Genomic DNA, 21,278 nt, shown 5'->3' with positions numbered 1-21,278 from the left:
TAAAATCGATATGAGAAATATGGAGAAACTCCGCTTCCAACTTGCAATTGGTTAACTCCAACATAATTTCTGCTTTCATCTAATTGAGACAAGTTAGAAGTAACATGATTAGTGGCACCATAATCTATATACCAACCTGGATCTGGTGATAGTGCTGAGCAAGAAGCCTTTGAGGCACTAGGATGTCCATGAGAGGTAGAGGCAAATTGAACTTCATCTGCTAGATGGACAATGTAGGATTGCTGGCTAGGTACTGTGTTTGACGAAAAATTACCAAGAGAAGGAGCTACTTGTGCAGGAGAATAAACTAAATGTCCTGCAAGTGAAGATATATTTTTCACCATTTGTGATTCAATACTAAAAGTATGAGAACCTTGTCTATATGGCCTAGTGGCAATATTAAAGAATGGACTTTGAGGACCTTGATTACAAAATGTGTAGTGCCATAATTCCCAACTTGTGTAGTATTACTAAAAGCATTATTGTACTGTCCAGAATTCCCACTATGACTAGAATTGGTAAACGAAGGTGCTCTAGGATTACTAAACTGAGGAGGCATACCATTATAGGTAGAATTGTATCCATGGTAACACTGTACTGTAGTGTGACCAATTTTGCTGCAAACATGACAAATTGGTTTACCTTTGCCATTTCCTCTTCCCCTACCTCTACCAGTTCAATTAAATCCATGAGGTCTAAATCCATATTGACCAAAGTGAGAGGCAGGTGAAAATTCAGTAGTGAAATTAGATGTGGCAGAATCATGCCAAGTTGGATTGAGAGGGTAACTAGTAGTAGGCAAGGTATTTGAGGTATAAGTAGCAGACAAGTGACAGACTATTCGCAAGTGTACGAAATTGTGCAAGCAATAAAGCTCGAGTAAACGAGTGTCGAATCCCAAGAGAACTACTTACCAAGTACCAAACTAGTATATCTTATTGCTATTTGGTGAAACAGAATTTTAAGAATTAATTTAATGAAAAAGAATATAAACTAAAAACTAAATAAAAGCAGAATTTTATAAATACTTTGGTAGAGAAATCAATATGACTAAACCTAGGGCACAGATTTCGCACCAATTTAATCCTATGCATTGACAATTATTGCTAACCTAATTAAGCTTATTCTAAAGGCCAAATCCCCTAATATTCCACTAACTCTCTCTCTCGAGCAATTACCAAATTAACCCTTAAGCAACAACCCAAGATATCTCTAAGTTGGATTTAGGAGCTCTATGGAATTTACCGGAGCCTCACAGATCGTGATAACCTATCTCTAGTGTTCGCTCAATCTATGGTTTTATTACCTAAGACAAATCAGGTTTCATCTCTCGATCTCAACCTATCCCATGATATCATTCAACTCTCGGGCCCTTGAGACTTGAAAGCATTACACACGATAATAAAACTTAGAAATCATACTCAATGTAAAATCAATATAATACTGTCAACACATGTTCATAAATTGGGCTACATCTATAGCCCTAGAAAAGAGAATTAGTTCATAATGAAAATAAAAAAATCCATCATTCTATTCAATAACATCAGTTCAAGAAAGAAAAAGATAAAAACTTCTCTAATCGGTGAACGAGAGCTCTCTGGATCCCGATCTCCAACTTGGTAGCCATCTTCTTCCTCCTCCAAAAGTCCTTTTTAATTTCTTAAAAACTCTCTTTTATATCCCTGGGGTTCTTGTTCGTCCTTAGGAAAAAAAGATTAGAAAACTTAGCCCATTCAGATTCGGATTAGAGTAATGACTTAACACAACCCGCGACCCATCGCCGCGGCGGTAAGAATGGTCGCCTTTGTGATCTTTCTTTCTGTCCAAAGTATCTTTAATTTTTAGAATTAGATGAAGTCATCAACATGTTCATTGTAGCTCTCTGAACAAGCTTTCCAACGCCACTAGAATTGTCAAATTTTGATTTCTACAGCTCAAGTTATGACAGAAATATCTAGGCATACTCATGATGAAGGATTTCCAGATTTTCCGTAACATCATCGACGTGCCACAACTTCCTCATTTCGACCCTGATTCTTGTGCTGTTTGTTCCTACGCATCGTGAATCCTATCGACATCATTCTTTTCCCTTCAACAACTTGTTTGAGCCTGAAAACACTCAACATGAACTCGTGATCCCATAAATGGTATTTATGAAAGAAACAATCCAAATTCCACACTTTAAACACATTTTTCCATAAATAAACCAATTAAATCACTAACAAAATATAAACATTCAAGCTCTTATCACAACCCCCAACCAGCTTTTTGCTAGTCCCTAGCAAAATAAGCGATAAAATAAGTGTCTGAGCTTGAAAAGAAAACAACTAACTAAAAACCTAAATCTAAACTATCCTAAATCACTTTCGTAGATTGACAGATTGCATTTAGCGTATGCAACAAGCCTTTAAACACCTAGGTGGACCTAGTTGGACGAGTTGTAGTCTCGTGAGGGTTTCCAGCGATGATACCCACAAACATCCACACTAAACTTATCCTAAACTCCAAAAGTAAAAAAAACATGAACATAAAAAGAACACACTAACAAAAAGTCTTGGATCAATTCATAAAGATGTCTCAAAAATTGCATATACACAAAATAAATAGATTAATTAAAAATCACCTAAAACTCACAGACAATGCAAACATCAATTTCAATTTCGTTACCGACCCTAGAACATCCATACAACCACAAACCATTAGTCTACAAACTCGGATGGTGTTATGCACAACATTCATGAACAAAATTTTGATCTCAGTATTCGGGTTATGACTTATATGTGAATCATGGAATCAAACTCCATAGGCTCACTTTTCATGTCACTCTCCACTAATGTAGAATTTCACATCACCTTGGATCAATAGGTCTTTGTAAAGGTTGTAACTTTAGGCCAGGGTATGGGTTCCAAGAAAAGGATAGGAATAACAAAGTAAGAGAACTCGGTTTTCCTCATGCAAACTCTAAAATCAAATCGAACTCCACTTCTTCTCAACCACCACCATCATGTCCACTAATTTACAACCCTCAAACTTGTATCTTTCTTATTTTTGATACCATAAATGAGGCGGAGGAGATGTGTCTAAGGTGTACGTGGCATTGTTATACCAGAGGTCGCCAAGTACTGCTAGGCAGTTTTTAAGGCGGGTTCTGGTTTCCAGCCGAAATACCCTTAAACTAAGCAGAATTTTTTTTTTTTTAAACATATACATAAAAATAAAAAGGCTGAAACATGCACACATGCACATCTCCACTGATTTTACAAACACTCCAAAACCCCCAACCAATTTCTTCGCACACGTGGGTTGTGACAACCACACTTTCTTACCAAAACTCGTAATAAGCTTGAAGAACAATAAAGCCTCTTAATGATAAAACGGGTAGGATTGTGTTTTAGGCTCAAAATCAGGATAAGGTAAACATTAAGTTCAAAGAACGAAAACAAGGCTAAATTATGTTTAAAAAGGCTCAAAGGGCTAACTAGCGATGACAAAAACAAGGGTTGGCTTGAAAGGCTCAATCGGTCCAAAAACAGCCTAAATCATTTCCTAAGTGATGTGAATTCTAGGATTTCGCCTTGAGTGATTGTCAAATGAATTCTAGAGTTTGTTGAAATCACAATAATGTTCATGGAAACTTCATACATAACACGTCTCTAAGTAGGTGACTGAACCACTTTCAATCCACAGTTCCCTAGGGTCTCAACTTCATGTCATTAATATTCACACACATCCATAAGCAAAGGTAAAATTTTTGTCCTCCATTAGTTCTATGTTATTGCAATCACATTCCTATCATAGACATATGACTTCATCCAAGAGACAAAAATAAAACTCACAACCTAAAATGAAAGAATAAATAAAAATGCTCTCCTAAATTCATACAAAAACAAATTCTGCTCAATTTAAGTTTCTTAAATTCCTACCCCCAACCAATAAAATCAACATTGTCCCCAATGTTAAGCGTAAGAGTAAAAGAAAGAAAACGTTACCGCATTCCTCTGTAAAATAAAGCCGTCCAGTCGTATACACCAGTCATTCTATCAAAACAGAAAAACCACTAAACAGACCGTGTCGGCCATCATAGTTATGCAGGAGACAAGAGTTGATAAAAAGAGCATGAACAAAGAAAAAAAAACAATAAAACAAAATAAACTAACAGTTCACAAAGACTCAAAGAACACACAGTAGACAAAATGAAAGTACATCAATACAGAAAAATAAAAGCGACCAAAACAAACTGCATTGACAACATTAACTAAAGTCTACTCCTCCATACTCTCCTCAGAATCCTCATCAGGAGCATCACCGTGCTCCTCATCCGTCGGGTACACAAAATCAGTCCATTCACACCCCGGTGTTGCTATCCCAGCATGAGCAAGTTGCAATCTTTGCATCTCATGTTGCACCCTCATTTGTCCACTCATCCATGTCATCCAGGCCTCTTGACGATTCTGTTGCTATTTCAACTTTTCGATGTCTTCATTCAACTTCAACAATTGATCTTTTTGGGAAAGCTTCGACGATGAAGATGCTTTGGTCCTGGGTACCTTTACTCTGCCCCCACTGGTTAAATTTTGCAAAAACTGCACAATAAGACACACTCCTTGCCGAATAAAAACTTCTTCAACATTCAATGTCACTTCCGCTTGCGTACACAATGCAGTAATCAGGTGGGGAAAATAAAAGTCCGTCTTGGTACGCTTTGCCGAATGGGTAATCTCTTGAAAGATAATTTCACCCACATTCATCCTCATCTTCTGGCGGATAGCATACATTAAGATCGCCCTAGCTTTACTAACAGTACTCATGTGCTTGGATGACATTAATCGAGAGCATACAAAATATAACCATATGCGCGAAATTGAGTCCAAGAACTTACTTTTAAAACGGATATGTTCCCCAGCCGCAATAAACCATATAGCTTTCCCTTCAGTCAAAGAGTTTATTACTGCATCAAAATCCACTTGTTGCTTGAATGCGACATAGGCATCGTCATCAAACTCAACTTGCGACAGGCCATAAAATTCATTAATCGCAGTTGCATTAAACACGATCTCTTTACCTCTTACCATTGTCCTCTCGTCAACGCTATCAAGAGCGTTGGCATAAAACTCCTTTAACACAAAGGTAACAGCAGGCGCCGAAGGCTCTTTGCAAAATTTTTCCCAACCCAGAGCTTGAATCACATCAGTTATTCCCTCAGAAGCTTCTGTAAACACCAGCCCTCATTCTTCAATAAATCGCCTCGGTTGCTTTGCAAAATTTTCATACCTTTTGTGGGCAGCCTGGCTAACAAACCGAGTATCACTGGAGGCCTACCCTTTTCCTTTTTCTCTCCTATCACTTCCAGGCTTTCTTTTGGGTGCCATTTTCACTGTTTTGAACTCAACCCAAATACTCAGTCAAAATACTAACACTGCTCAACGAAAATCAACTCACTCCCACAAACAGCAACTGCCCTTCTTCAATCAAACACAATCACAACAATACACACTCCCACGAAAATCACCCAATCTCTATCAATAATCACAATCAACACAAAATCATCCCACACTTCCACAAAATTCAATTCAATGGGTTCCCAACTTCACCAATCAAAATTACTTTGCAACTTGGGTGAGAAACACTTACTTGAGCCTTGATCTATCCAAATATGCCTTGAATTGATATTGATTAGATGAATTTTCAAAACCCCCAATTTCTCTTTGGAAACCCTAACCTTGATTTTTTTTTTTTGCAAAAACTCTTCTGGCCTCCATAATCTATGTAATGTGATGGGAATTTGAGTGTGTTAGTAAGCAATGAAGTACAAATTGAATGATTTAAATGAAATTTGGTGGAGAGCAACTGTGGGAGAGAGAAGCATGTAGTGTAGATTGTTTGAAAATAGAAGAAGAAGAAGCTGATTTAAACGCAATATTGCGTTGGCTGGTGTGATCGCTGTTATCATCGTGACGTCACTCTGAATTCACGCTCGCTGCAGCGATGAGACTCGTTGCCACGGCGAGCGTGATTAATTTAAGATGTGTTCTGTCATGCACGTAAGTCACGCTCGCTGCAGCGATTAAATGTACCGCCGCGGCAAGCGTGATGGGTCTTCTGCTTGATCCTTGAGTGCGTTTTGTCAATCACCTGAAAAACAGTCTGAAATCCTGAATTAACAAACTAAAAATGCAACATGATAACACAAAAAAATAAAAATAAAAATTAATAACCAAAAATGCACTAAATAAAATAAAATAAAACACAAACGGAATCGAAAATTTGGGTTGCCTTCCAAAAAACGCTTGTTTAAAGTCTTAAGCTCGACTCCTTTTCTATTGTCAATTAGGATTCTGAAGAAGAATTGAAACCCTCTCATCGGCATTCCCATTCTCAATATAAGGTTTCAATCTTTGCCCGTTGACTTTGAATGTTCCCTTCGTCGGGTGGTGAAGCTCTATCACCTCATACGGAAACATGTGATGAATGATGAACTGGCCAGACCATCTTGGCACATTTTTCCTGGAAAAAGTCGTAGTCTCGAGTTGAACAACAACACTTTGTTGCCCTCCTTGAATTCCTTGTTCACAATGTGTTTGTCATGCCACTGCTTAGTCTTTTCTTTGTAAATCTAGGCATTCTCGTATGCATCATTGCGAAACTCTTCCATCTCATTGAGTTGCAGTAAAGTTTTGCTCCAGCAGCTTGTAGATCAAAATTCAGAAACTTTATTGCCCAATATGACCTGTGCTCTAACTCCACTGGCAAGTGACAAGCTTTTCCGTAAACCATCCTATAGGGCGACATTCCTATTGGTGTTTTGAATGCCATCCTATACGCTCATAGTGCATCATCAAGCTTAATTGCCCAATCCTTTTGAGAGGTGTTCACTGTCTTCTCTAGGATTCGTTTCAGCTCCCTATTTGAAACTTCGACTTGGCCACTGGTTTGCGGGTGATATGGGGTTACAACTTGATGTGTAACTCCATACCTACTAAACAATGCTGTGAATTGACGATTACAAAAATGAGAACCACCATCACTGATAATGGCTCTTGGCGTGCCAAACCTTGAAAAAATATTCTTCTTTACGAACTTGATAACTACACGAGCATCGTTTGTTGGCAACGCAGTAGCTTCCACCCACTTCGACACATAATCTGCAGCAACCAAAATGAAACGATTAGAAAACGAAGAAGGAAAAGGTCCCATAAAATCTATCCCCCAAACATCAAACAATTCTACTTCTAGGATATTGTTTAAAGGCATGACATTTCTCCTAGACATATTCCCAACCCGTTGACACTCATCACAACTCATCACAAAACGAAAAGCATCTTTAAAAAGAGAAGGCCAGAAAAATCCTGATTGAAGAACTTTTGCAGTGGTCTTTGTCAAACCAAAATGACCACCAACTTCCATTGAATGACAGTGACAAAGTATATTCGTCATGTCTTTCTCTGGCACACATCTTTTTATCATCTGATCGGCGCAATGCTTGTACAAAAATGGATCCTCCCAGAAGTAGTACTTTAAATTTGCAAAAAATTTCTTTTGTCTTTGGGAGTTCATTCCAGGGGGCATAACCTTTCGTGCCAAGTAGTTAGCAATGTCCGCAAACCATGGTCCTTCTTGAATGGCAAACAATTGCTCATCCGGGAAGTATTCGTTGATTGGCTTTTCTTCCTTTCGAACTTCTTCAATGGACTCCAATCGGGATAAATGGTCAGCCATTTGATTTTCTGTTCCTTTCTTGTCCTTGATCTCCAAGTCGAATTCCTGTAAGAGCAATACCCATCGCAATAATCTTGGCTTGGAGTCCCGTTTTGCTAGGAGATACTTCAGTGCAGCATGGTCCGTGTACACGATGACCTTGGGACCTAGCAAATAAGAACAAAACTTATCAATAGAAAATACTACTGCTAAAAATTCTTTCTCAGTAGTGGCATAATTCAGCTGTGGTCCCATTAAAGTCTTACTGGCATAATAAATCACATGCAAGACCTTACCTTTTCACTATCCTAAAACAGCCCCTAAAGCATAGTCACTCGCATCATACATGAGTTCAAAAGGTAGTTCCCAATCGGGCGCAACAATAATAGAAGCATAAATTAATTTTTCTTTTAAACACTTAAATGCATCTAAACACTCTTGACTGAAATTAAAAGGAACATCCTTAGCTAATAAATCACAAAGAGGTTTAGAGATTTTAGAAAAATCCTGTATGAATCTCCTAAAAAAGCCTACATGCCCAAGGAAGCTTCTGACAACCTTCACTGAATTTGGAGGTGGTAGTTTCTCTATGACTTCAATCTTTGCTCGATCCACCTCAATGCCGTTCGCTGATATCCGATGACCTAACACAATCCTATCTCGTACCATGAAATGGCATTTTTCCTAATTGAGCACCAAGTTAGTGTCAACACATCTCTGCAAAACATTAGACAAGTTAGTTAAACAATCATCAAAAGAATTTCCAAAAATAGAAAAATCGTCCATGAAAACTTCAATGGACTTCTCAACCATATCGGAAAAAATTGAGATCATGCAACGTTGAAAAGTTGCAAGAGCGTTGCACAAGCCAAAAGGCATTCTTTGATAGGCAAATGTTCCATATGGGCACGTGAAAGTCATATTCTCTTGATCTTCCGGCGCTATGGTGATTTGGTTGTAGCCTGAATATCCATCTAGGAAACAGTAGAACTCATGGCCCGCTAACCTCTCCAACATTTGATTGATGAACAGCAATGGAAAATGGTCCTTATGAGTCACGGAATTCAGCTTGTTATAGTTGATATATACTCTCCATCACATGACTGTTCGTGTCGGAATCAGCTCATTGTTGTCATTCCTCCCTTCTTTGGCACCACTTGGACTGGACTCACCCATGCACTATCCAAAATTGGATATATTATTCTTGCATCTAAAAGCTTCAACACCTCCTTCTTGACCACTTCTTGCACTGATAGATTCAATCTTCTCTGTGGTTGGACAGTAGGCTTGTAACTTTCCTCCATTAAGATCTTGTGCGTGCAGATTGAAGGACTAATACCTTTGATATCCGCAATTGTCCATCCAATGGCCTTCTTGTACTTTCTCAAAATGCGCAGCAACTTGTCTTCCTCTACAACACTCAAAGAAGCATTAATAATGACTGGAAAAAATTTGCCCTCTTCTAAAAATGCATACCTTAAATGAGTTGGTAGTTGCTTGAGCTCAAGTGTAGGCACCTTTGTGATTAGTAAAGTTGACTGAGACTCCACGACTCCAATTTCTCTGATCAATTTAGCCTCGGGACGACCTAAGAGTGGTAAAGCTCTTTAAGTATCTTAGACACTCCCTTATCTTTTCACTATCAAGTTCATCCTCCTGGTCTCTAGAATTCATCAAACAATTCTCTAAAGACAGAATTGGGTAGTTCTCTTCAAAATTCTGCTCCACTATGGTGTCGAGAACATCAATCTTAAAACATGAATCTAATTCAGACGGACGCTTCATAGACTTGAAAACATCGAATTCTACTTGCTCATCTTCTACCCTTAAGATCAATTTCCCTTGGTGGAACTTTATCAATGTTCTACCCGTGGCCAGAAAATGTCGCCCTAAAATTAAAGGTATTTCCCTATCTTCCTCCATATCTAGCACTATGAAATCTACTGGGAAAATCAGTTTGTCTACCTTAATCAGGACGTCTTCGACTACTCCCCTAGGATATGTGATCAATCAATCAGCTAATTGGAGAGACATGGTGGTTGGCTTTACTTCTCCCAATCCAAGCTTCCTGTAAATGGAAAACAACATTAAGTTAATACTAGCCCCTAAATCACATAACACTTTATCAAAATAACAACTACCAATAATATAAGGGATAGTAAAACTCCTTGGATCTCGTAGTTTAGGTGGTAGTTTCTTTTGAATCAGCACGCTGCATTCCTCTGTCAGCATGACTTTCTCGTGTTCCTCGAATTTCCTCTTGTGCGTGAGGATCTCCTTAAAAAATTTTGCATACTTCGGCATCTGTTCAAGCATATCAACAAAAGGAATATTAATATATAAACTTCGAAACATGTCAACGAACTTATCGAATTACTTGTCGAGCTTCTGATTCTTCAATCGTTGTGGGTACGGCAAAGTTGCCTAGCTTGAAGGAGTTCTCTGCTCATTTGTTCAGTCGCCGCGGCCACCAGATTCATCGCCGCGGCGATCATTGGATAATCCTGACGAAATTTGAATAACATCACGATCGCCGCGGCGATCGTCCTTCCTTCTGACAAAATTCTCTGCATCCTCACGCTCGCCGCGACCACCATCTTCTTCGCCGCAGCGATCGTCCTTCTGCTCATCCTTCAAGTTTTGTTCTAACCTCTGTTTTTCACCCTCCGAATTTTCCAAACTTCTTCCACTCCTTAGGGTGATTGCATGTGCCTGTTCCTTGGGATTTTTCTCTATATCACTCGGTAAAACCCATTGACCTCTTCCCGCTAATATGTTGTGAATCTGCCTGATTTGAGTCTCAAGGTTCCTAATAGATGTAGATTGATTTTGAACCAAGACGTCGGTCTTCTCAAACCTCTTGCTTGTCTCATCAATGAACTTGGTTAATGCATTTTCCAAGTTTGGTTTTTGCTCTTGAGGTTGAAAAACAGGTGCTTGTTTTTGCTCATTGTTGTTGCTCCATGAAAAATTTGGGTGTTTCCTCCATGCTGGATTATACATATTGGAATATGGATTTCCTTGCCCTCTTTGGAAATTGTTGACGTAGTTGGCTTGTTTAGGCTGAGCAAACTAGTTTCCCTCTTGGCAATCATTCGAAGCATGATTTCCTACACAAAAGTCACATGTTAGAGGGGAAGATTCAATTGCATTTATTTTCAACACATTACCTAATTGTTTTTGGATGTTCGTAAGTTGAGTAGCCAATGTAGTGTAACTGTCGACCTCGTGCACTCCCGCTGATCTCCTTGTTGAATTTCTTTCCGGAGTCCTCATATAGTTGTTGTTCGGCATCATCTCAATCAGATTGTATGCTTCCTCTAGCGTTTTGTTGTTCAAGGCTCCCCCACTTGTAGTATCAATCATAGCTTGAATGGTTGATAGTAACCCTTGGTAGAACATTTGCACTTGTGACCAGATTGGTATACCATGGTGTGGGCACCTCCGTAAGAGATCCTTAAACCTTTCCCATGCTTCATACAGTGACTCTGAGTCTTGTTGGTAGAAGTTAGTAATCTCACTCCTCAATTTGGCCGACTTGGCAGGTGGAAAGTACTTAATGAGGAACGCTTGAACCAACTCATTCCACGTCATGATGCTCCCAGATGGCAATGAAATCAACCAAGCCTTAGCTTTATCCCAAAGAGAGAATGGGAAAAGCCTTAGTCTGATTGCATCCTCGGATACCCCATTATGCTTGAATGTGTCGCACAACTCCAGAAAATTTATGATATGCAGGTTGGGATCATCATTAGGTAACCCAGCGAATTGGATTGACTGCTGAATCATTCCGATAATTGCTGGCTTAATCTCGAAATTGTTTGCTTGAATGGGTGCTCTCCTGATGCTTGAATAACACCCATCAATAGTAGGACTAGAGTAGTCCTTTAATGCTCTTTAAACCACTGCTGCACCACCATTTGCATTTCCCCCTAGGATATCCTCAGTCTCAGTCTCTTGATTTCCCATATTAGGATTCACAATTCTTGTGTTAGCCATTGATCTTTCAGAGTTAGCTTGCCTCTTTTCTTTCCTCAACTGTTTCATGGTTCTCTCGATCTCAAAATCTAGTGCATTAAGATTACCACGACCTCTTGAACGTAAGCTCTTCAGATTCTAGCTGAAACCACAAACAAAAATAAAAATAAATTAGTAACCAGAAATAAAACAAATCAAATTAGCAACTAAATATTTCGTATTGATATTGGTAAAACAAAATAGTTCCCCGGCAACGACGCCAAAAACTTGACAGGCTATTCGCAAGTGTACGAAATTGTGCAAGTAATAAAGCTCGAGTAAATGAGTGTTGAATCCCAAGAGAACTACTTATCAAGTACCAAACTAGTATATTTTATTGCTATTTGATGAAACAGAATTTTAAGAATGAATTTAATGAAAAAGAATATAAACTAAAAACTAAATAAAAGCAGAATTTTATAAATACTTTGGTAAAGAAATCAATATGACTAAACCTAGGGCACAAATTTCGCACCAATTTAATCCTATGCATTGACAATTATTGCTAATCTAATTAAGCTTATTCTAAAGGCCAAATCCCCTAATATTCCACTAACTCCCTCTCGAGCAATTAGCAAATTAACCCTTAAGCAACAACCCAAGATATCTCTAAGTTGGATTTAGGAGCTAAGAGATCATTAAGCTCTATGGAATTTACCGGAGCCTCACAGATCACGGTAACCTATCTCTAGCGTTCGCTCAATCTATGGTTTTATTACCTAAGACAAATCAGGTTTCATCTCTCGATCTCAACCTATCCCATGATATCATTCAACTCTCGGGCCCTTGAGACTTGAAAGCATTACACACGATAATAAAACTTAGAAATCATACTCAATATAAAATCAATATAATACTGTCAACACATGTTCATAAATTGGGCTACATCTATAGCCCTAGAAAAGAGAATTAGTTCATAATGAAAATAAAAAAATCCATCATTCTATTCAATAACATCAGTTCAAGAAAGAAAAAGATAAAAACTTTTCTAATCGGTGAACGAGAGCTCTCTGGATCCCGATCTCCAACTTGGTAGCCATCTTCTTCCTCCTCCAAAAGTCCTCTTTAATTTCTTAAAAACTCTCTTTTATATCCCTGGGGTTCTTGGTTGTCCTTAGGAAAAAAAGATTAGAAAACTTAGCCCATTCAGATTCTGATTAGGGTAATGACTTAACACAACCCGCGACCCATCGTCGCGGCGGTAAGAATGGTCGCCGCAGTGATCGTTCTTTCTGTCCAAAGAATCTGTAATCTTCAGAATTAGATGAAGTCATCAACATGAACATTGAAGCTCTCTTAATAAGCTTTCCAACGCCACCAGAATTGTCAAATTCCGATTTCTACAGCTCAAGTTATGACAGAAACATCGAGGTATACTCATGATGAAGGATTTCCAGATTTTCCGTAACATCTTCGATGTGCCACAACTTCCTCATTTCGACCCTGATTCTTGTGCCATTTGTTCCTACGCATCGTGAATCCTATCGACATCATTCTTTTCCCTTCATCAACTTGTTTGAGCCTGAAAACACTCANAGAAACATCGAGGCATACTCATGATGAAGAATTTCCAGATTTTCCGTAACATCTTCGACGTACCACAACTCCCTCATTTCGACCCTGATTCTTGTGCCGTTTGTTCCTGCGTGTCGTGAATCCTATCGATAGCTTTCTTTTCCCTTCAACAACCTGTTTGAGCCTGAAAACACTTAAAGTGCACCCGTGATCCCATAAATGGTATTTATGAAAGAAATAATCCAAATTCCACACTTTAAGCACATTTTTCCATAAATAAACCAATTAAATCACTAACAAAATATCAACATTCAAGCTCTTATCAGTTGTAGCCTTTGTCCAATTTTATTATTGGAGTAATTTAGCAAAATTACAAATTTAATTATTTAAGTTAATATTAATATTTAACTAAGTAATTAAATAGGGACCTATATGCAATTCCAACTAAGTTTGGGTTGTTGCTAAACTTTGGGGATGGAATGGATATTTGCATCATTATTTAAATGACGCAAAAAGTTAGGTTGTAATCAATTCTCTCATTTTGTGTCATGAGTGATATTGAGAGAAAAAAATTATCTCTTCTTACTCCATCACCCTAAGTATCATCCTTAAAGCCAAGAATTGATTCTACCAAAATCAATTCTTGGTCTCTGACATATTGTCTTCATGTGAACGACGTGAATTCGATTCCACTCTCGAATCAGTAGCAAAATCGCGTTCAGAGATATTGATAAAGCCTCCAAACGCTGGTATAATCTAATCCTTGCATGGATCTTTGTTATTTCAATTTAAGCATGTAATATATATATCAGACCCTAACTTGGCAAAATCATTGTAATCGATGGGCAATAATATTTATTTTTCCACCGCCTCTGCTCATCGATTTAGTAACAGTGTGATCATTCTACATTAGTGGAGAGTAGTTTGAAAAGTGAACCTATGGAATTTGATTCTATACATTATATTTTATTCTTCAAAATTTGAGATTAATTCTTTGTTTGTGAAGTTTGCACATGCAATCATCCAGGTTTTGAGATTTACAAGTTTTTGATTTGTTGGATGTGTGAGAGTTGATAACGAAAATGGAATTGATGTTTGAGTTATCTTTGGGCTTGGGTGGTATTTAATTATTTTTTATGTTATGTGTTGTATGCAATATTTTGAGACAAATGTATATCCAAAAACTAATGTTTTGTTTTTGTTTGTTTTGTTTTGAGTCTAGATTAGGTATAGCATGGATGTTCGTGGGTATCATCACTGGAAACCCTCATGAGACTACAACTCATCCAACTAGGGCCGCCTATGGGTTTAAAGGCTTGTTGCATACACTAAATGCAACCATGACATCTTTAGATCACTTACCTTGCTAGGGACTAGCAAGAAGCTGGTTGAGGGTTGTGATAAGTGCATGAAAATAAACTTATACTTGGTGGTTTATAGGTATTGTTTGTGGGAAATTAGGGTTAATTTGCATGAATTAACTTAATTTTTTCATAAAAGCGCTTTTCGGGATCACGGGTATTTTTGTTGTGTTTTCAGGGCATAAAAGCTTAAAAATAATAATTGGATGAAAGACGATGTAGAGAAGAGAATTTTTTATTATTGGAAACACATGGTTCGAGAATCAGAGTTCAAATGAGGAAGATATGACATATTTACCATGGAACACGAAATCTGGAAAATGCTCTAGTTTTGAGTATGCTTCGGTATTTCGATGATAACTTGATCTGCATACCTCTGATTTGGATGATTATTGGACCATTTGGAGGTTGACATGAAGGGATACAATTATTATGTTTATTACTTCTTCAGATTCTGACTTTGTCATGTTCAAATTGGAAGATCTTTTGGCGCCATGGCATGCAGATTCTGGTTTGCAAAAGGCTTGTTTAGGAGACGAAAAGTTCGCAAAGCCGCCATAAATTCCTCAGAACGAACTGGGAGCTGTGCCATATATTCTTGTGAATGTCTGGAATTCTAGTTTATATATAATTTACAGCTTGTTATTCTGAGTTTTATAGAGGAAGATATTCCAGTTTTAGTACAGGATGGTTAGCGCAGAAATCCTAATTCTACATGGACTCTATCTTTCCTAATCCGAATTTGATTCTCCTTTTTTGTATAGGACTTTCCCGTTATCTTTCCCAAAACCCTAGCACTATAAAAGAATGTCTTTAGGTATTTTTAGGACATGGAGAGAATGGAGAGAATGGAGAGAAACAAAAAATACACATAATGTAGAGAGGAAGAGAGATTGAAAGAAGCTTGGAGAAGAAGAATTAGAGGAGATCATCATCAACTCCATTAATCCATCCAATTTTTTACTAAGTTTTTCCTCTCCTTTTTTATTATTCGTTATCAATAATATGATGATGTTTTAATTTTTATTCATTGATAACTAACTCTTTTGTGATTGAGGGTGATTTCAAAATGCTAGACATGTCTTGTGATTAATAAAATCTGCATCTTTTTATCTTTTGATCCCTCTTGATTATGTGATTTATTCTCTGAGAATAGGGTTTATATAGATTGTCTTAATTGTTTAAGTGTGCAATTAATAGTTAGGATTAATTTATTATTGCCAATTTTGGTTGTTTAGTATGGAATCACTTTATTAATCTAAACAACTAGTGGTAAAGTGTATGCTTACATGCATTGGGAGTAATCACTCAAGATAACTAAACCGACCATATGAGTTTAGCCTTGATTCAGTAGGTCTCTCGCATCTTAATGCTTTTATTACTTTGAATCTAGAGATCGCATCCTAGGTTATTTAATAAATAGGGAATTGTGTTACGACCATGTCTAATCCAATGACTCGGCAAGGAGAGATGGAACTTATCAATGTTTGGTATTTTTTGAGCTGATGTAATCAAGAGGGTAGAGAGTTAAAGAATGTTTTTATTGATTTGCATTACATGTTTAGTGGTGGTGAATGATCCTTCAATCCAATTTATCTCATACTCTCTCACTTTTATAATTATGTTACTTGTTTTTAGTTAGTTGTTTAAATAATTGTTTTTAATTTTCTGTTTAATCATAAAAACCCCATGTTTAAGTAGGTAATTAGTTAATTAGAAAAGTCTTATGTGAGAAAGACCCGTACTTGCTCTATACTACTACACGACATTGCAATAGATTTTAAGTGAGGTAAAATTAGGTATTTCTTTTGCATGCATCACCAAGTCCACTCGTTTCGCTTTGATAAACGAGAAACTCTACAAGGGAAGCTTCAACACCTCACTGTTGAGATGTGTTGACCAAGAGGAAGCAGACTATATCCTCAGGGAAATCCACGAAAGGCTATATGGAAACCATGCTGAAGGGCGCTCATTGGCATATAAAGTACTCCAACAGGGATACTATTGGCTAATGGTTCACGAGAATGCAGTCGAATTTGTCTGGAAATGTGACAAATGACAAAGGTTCGTGGATATCCGTGAGCTCCATCTCAGGAACTCAAAACCCTGACTAGCCCCATCTCAAGAACTCACAACCCTGACTAGCCCCTGGCCATTTGCGATCTGGGGGATTGATTTGATAGGCCTGCTCCCTTAAAGGAAATAAGGGGTAAAGTTTCAATGGTTGCAGTTGACTACTTCATTAAGTGGGCAAAAGCCGAGCCTTTAGCAACAATAACAGCGAACAAACTTAAGGATTTTGTCAACAAGAACATCATATGTAGATTCGGAATCCCTCGTACTATCATCACCAACAATGGGAAGCAGTTTGACTATGAGGATTTCATGTCGTTTTGTGAAAGGCTCGGCAAAAAGAAAAGTTTTTCAATTGTCTATCGACCTCAAGCTAATGGTCAGGTCGAAGCGGTAAACAAAGTAATCAAGCACACATGAAGAATATGTTTGATTCCCTCAAAGGAAGATAGGCAGATAAACTGCCAAAGGTGTTGTGGTCATATAGAACCATAGCTAGAAGCCCGATAGGAGAGACCCCATTCTCACTCGCTTATGAATGCGAGGCAATGGCCCCAGTGGAAGTTGGCATTGGCTCATTTTGACGAGAAGTTTTAGATAAAGATATTTGAAAGTTTTAAACCCTTATCATATTGATTAAAACTTATGCGGAATTAAGATTACTTGTTCACTTTGTACTTAATGAGTTGCTAAACTAATTAATAAACATATAAACCATCCACGCATAAAATAAAGCACACAACTCAATTTTACATGGTTCGGCGACATGCCTACAGCCATAGGACCAAGTCCAGAAGAAGCTAATCCACTATGAAATAATTATGTGTTCAATTACAAAGACAAGAATAAGTATCAGTTGTAAAAACTCCCTATTTGGACAACACTTCAATCTTCGCTCTTTGGTTGAACCTCAAACCTTCATAGTCTAGCTTCTCCTACACGGGACCACCAGGTTGCACTTGAGCTCCTCTCAAGTTTCAACAATGATGAGTTACTTCGACAACAGCAGCTCGAACATGTCTAGATCTCAACATGGAACAACGTTCCAAAATCAACTCATGCAAGCAAGAGATAAAACTCAATAATACAAAGCCTACCAAAGCATATCAGAAACCTACAAAAACTAAACAAACTCAAAGAAAATATTCAGATAATAATGGAGGTAAATAATATGGCTTCCTTCAAAAAAGTCACAATAATAAAACAATTATTTATACTTGAGTGACGTTGAAAGGAAAAACAAGAAACCAAACCTGTTTTGGAAAGGATTCTTGAGATCCTAGACTCCTTTATCGAAAAGGATTCTTTAATCTATAATCTCCTTGTAAGGAAAGAATTCTTGAAATCATAATCTTCTTTTAGGAAAAGGATTCTTGAAATCATAATTAAATAAAATCTTTTCTAGCTCACATAATATATAATGTCCACAAAAAATCTTTCCACAACTGGAAATATAATCATATTTAATTAAGGCAGGTGCAATATGTATGAATATTAAAATAAAATCTGCTAGACATGTTGTGATCACTGCGATTCTATTGTGAATACCTTTAAACTAAAACTAAATAGACTGTGCACTAATTCGAATGAATAAGTTGACAAAACCAAAATACTTATAATCTCCCCCTTTGTCAAAATTATGAACAAAGCACAATCTTCAGCAAAACACAATCAATATCATGAATCAAAAACAGTTTTGCATTAAGTAAAAAACAACTAAACTGAATAACTCCCTCTTAATTAGTACACTCCCCATGAGTAACTAAACCAAATCACTACCAAGCGATTAATAATCAAAAGCACAAAAGGGTTAGTTTAGCTCTCAATCAATCAACATAAAGTCATATCACAAACCAACTAATGACTGATTGATTCACTGCACATGAAAGAAACAACATCAGCAAGTTCAATAAGGATCAGCAAACACAATTAATAACCTGCATCATGTTAGCAAACGGTCCCGTATACGCAGCGGAAACAAAAAAATAATATAACAGGATCGTTTACATGAGCCAAGATCAAGGGTATGATTTTACAATTTATATTAAATTAAAATCTGCATAAATATTCAACATGAGTTGAGAGAAACAAACGCACGTTGAAGGCTCCTCCAAATTTGTCGACGAACGTTTTGCTACCGATCCAAGTGTAGGATCGAACCTGCGTAGTCCACACGAAGACAATCTTAAAAGAACCAAAGAGGGATTTGCTAGATCCTCTTTGGCTTCAAGATTAAGAAGAAGACAAAATCAATTGAATTGATTTTAGGCAATGGTGTTACTGCCGTGGGAGAGGCAAAAATTGGGGCTGCTATGTATTTTGGTTTTCAAAGAAAAAACCCTTAATTAAAAAATCACACACTTTTCCTTTTATATTTAAAAACAATTTGCCCTAATCCCATACGGAATAGGCTTGGGCTCCAACCCAAACGCCCCATGTTGCCAAACACTCCCAATTTGATTTATTTTAATTTCCATCATTATCTCAATTAAAATCAATTAATATATATATTTAAATATATATTAACATTTAACAATAATGATAATATATTTAAATATGTGCGAACACACATTTAAACGTAATTTCACTTATTTAATTTTTCTAACAAATTAAATAAAGGCTACGACCTCAGCAAATTTAATTGCACTGTGAAATTACCAAAATACCCTTTCGCCTTAAAAGACGAAAACGCCCTTCTTTCTTCTTGCATCTTAAATTGTCTTCTATGTGTGTGACCCTTAGGCTCCTCATCATATCGGCAGTGTATAGTATTGCGATTAACACCAATTAATCGTCTCACTAATACACAGACCAAGATTGGCCCCTAGCAAGGCATCATGGCCACCCGATAGATTCGGATTCAGCAAAGTAGCTACCTGTCAACGATATGGTTACCGTGCAATTCGATCCTTTCATCATACGTTATCTCGACGAGACGAAGGCATAGAAATAGTGTCAACCTTCGGTTACTCTCGATATTATTTATTCAGTTTCTGGACCAATGACCCGTATTATAAACTGGATAGAGCAACAACTCAATCCCACTGTGGCCACAGTTTTAGTGTCATTGCCATATACTGAATTGCGCCGTGAGATAACTTTCTCCCGTACCCGGGAGTGATGAATCCTCTGTCAATCCACCATAGTCTTGATACACTCCTTGATGCAGCCAATCACCACCGTATTGACAGCTCTGAAAAGAACTGCGTTAGGCTAGTGTCAAACTACACCAATCGGTGCACAAGGCGCTCCGGTGATCTCAAGTCTAAGGATCACATGCACCACCATTCGTTAGAGGATTTGTTCCATAGACACTGGGGTTACCATCCATATGGAATCCTCTGGTGGGTCAGTCCAGTGAACTTGCTGTGGTGTAATCGCCTACAACAAACACCCATGTGTTGCACCAGGTTGTCACCAAACAACCTTGACAAGTGAGATCAGTCACTGCCTTTCGACAGGGTCGTTCAACACTATGATAGCCTTACCGTATTATCTGTGCCCTTAGTTCAGAATAATACTGGGGCTACGGACGTTTCTAGAATGGCCACCATATGTGCTCATAGGGTTCTCACTATCAAGATTTGAAACACTTGATACCCTCGTCACGGCTCTACCATTCTAAGGACATATATCAATACATATTGCAATAATAATGATTTACGCAATATAGAATAAAATGCCTTTTATTGATTAAGGAACATTGTTACAAAGAGTCAATTCTACAATAATTGATTGGCTCTAGGCATCTACTCTAACACATCAGTAACCACAGTTCATAAAAAAATTCAGCATCAACAGTTTACATAAAAACATAGAAAACTCCTCCTATGTGAAACCAACCAAGGAAACACAACAAACACAAATATTTCTCCCCCTCTTTGTTCATAATGTCTGGCAATCCTAGAAAATTTAGGAACTTGAACAATGCACAAATTCTAAAAATCAATGTCGGCACATGTAAGATTGATGTGAGCATACAAGAATTGTTTGAGCAAACTAAACCAATTTAGACAGTGTGTGGTGACGACCAACACTCATGTGAACACTGTGACAACTTCACTCTCAAGGTGGCGACATAGGTAAAAAGGCAACAGATCTAAACACTTATTCTACTTTGAGCAAAAGAGCAAACAAAAAAATAAAAAGTTATCATGAGATCAATAAAAAATTCATTGAATTTTAAGGAGGCAAGTGATACACATCTGTACATATGACTTTTTAAACAATTCTCAATCTTTAACAAAGATGCATAAGGAGAGTCTCTTCCATGTTGTTCAACAATAAAAGTTTTATAACTCAATACATATATGATAGCAATCAGCAAGAAAACTTGATCATTTGTGTGTGTTATGTCCTCAAGGGAGTGAATCGTGACACATTTGTCAAATTGAAATAATATATATTATATATCTCCCCCTTCCCTCATGCCCTTTTTTTTGGGGGAACGTAATCTCAAAAATTTTGAATTCTTTTTCATATCAACTGAGATTAAATGGGCAAATTCTCTCAAGAAGTAACCAAGTGTAGCTTTCACACTTGCAAGGAGGTAGCCCTCTAAATGGTAGACTTTTCGAACACATAAGGGTCTCTAAATCCTAGAAAATTACTCAAATA

The 21,278-nt window shown here is 37.5% G+C and overlaps 1 non-coding gene across 1 annotated transcript; it reads left to right on the top strand.

The window, feature by feature from the left end:
- The first annotated feature begins 11,119 nt into the window (after positions 1–11,119).
- Positions 11,120–11,226, top strand: LOC116142130. Its single transcript, XR_004129958.1, has one exon. It is a non-coding gene; the product is annotated as a small nucleolar RNA R71 (small nucleolar RNA).
- The last annotated feature ends 10,052 nt before the right edge of the window (positions 11,227–21,278 follow it).

The sequence above is a fragment of the Pistacia vera genome, unplaced genomic scaffold (assembly GCF_008641045.1).
Source record: "Pistacia vera cultivar Batoury unplaced genomic scaffold, PisVer_v2 Contig1122, whole genome shotgun sequence".
In the NCBI taxonomy this organism is placed as follows: domain Eukaryota; kingdom Viridiplantae; phylum Streptophyta; class Magnoliopsida; order Sapindales; family Anacardiaceae; genus Pistacia; species Pistacia vera.
This window is presented reverse-complemented; position numbering and strand designations above follow the sequence as displayed.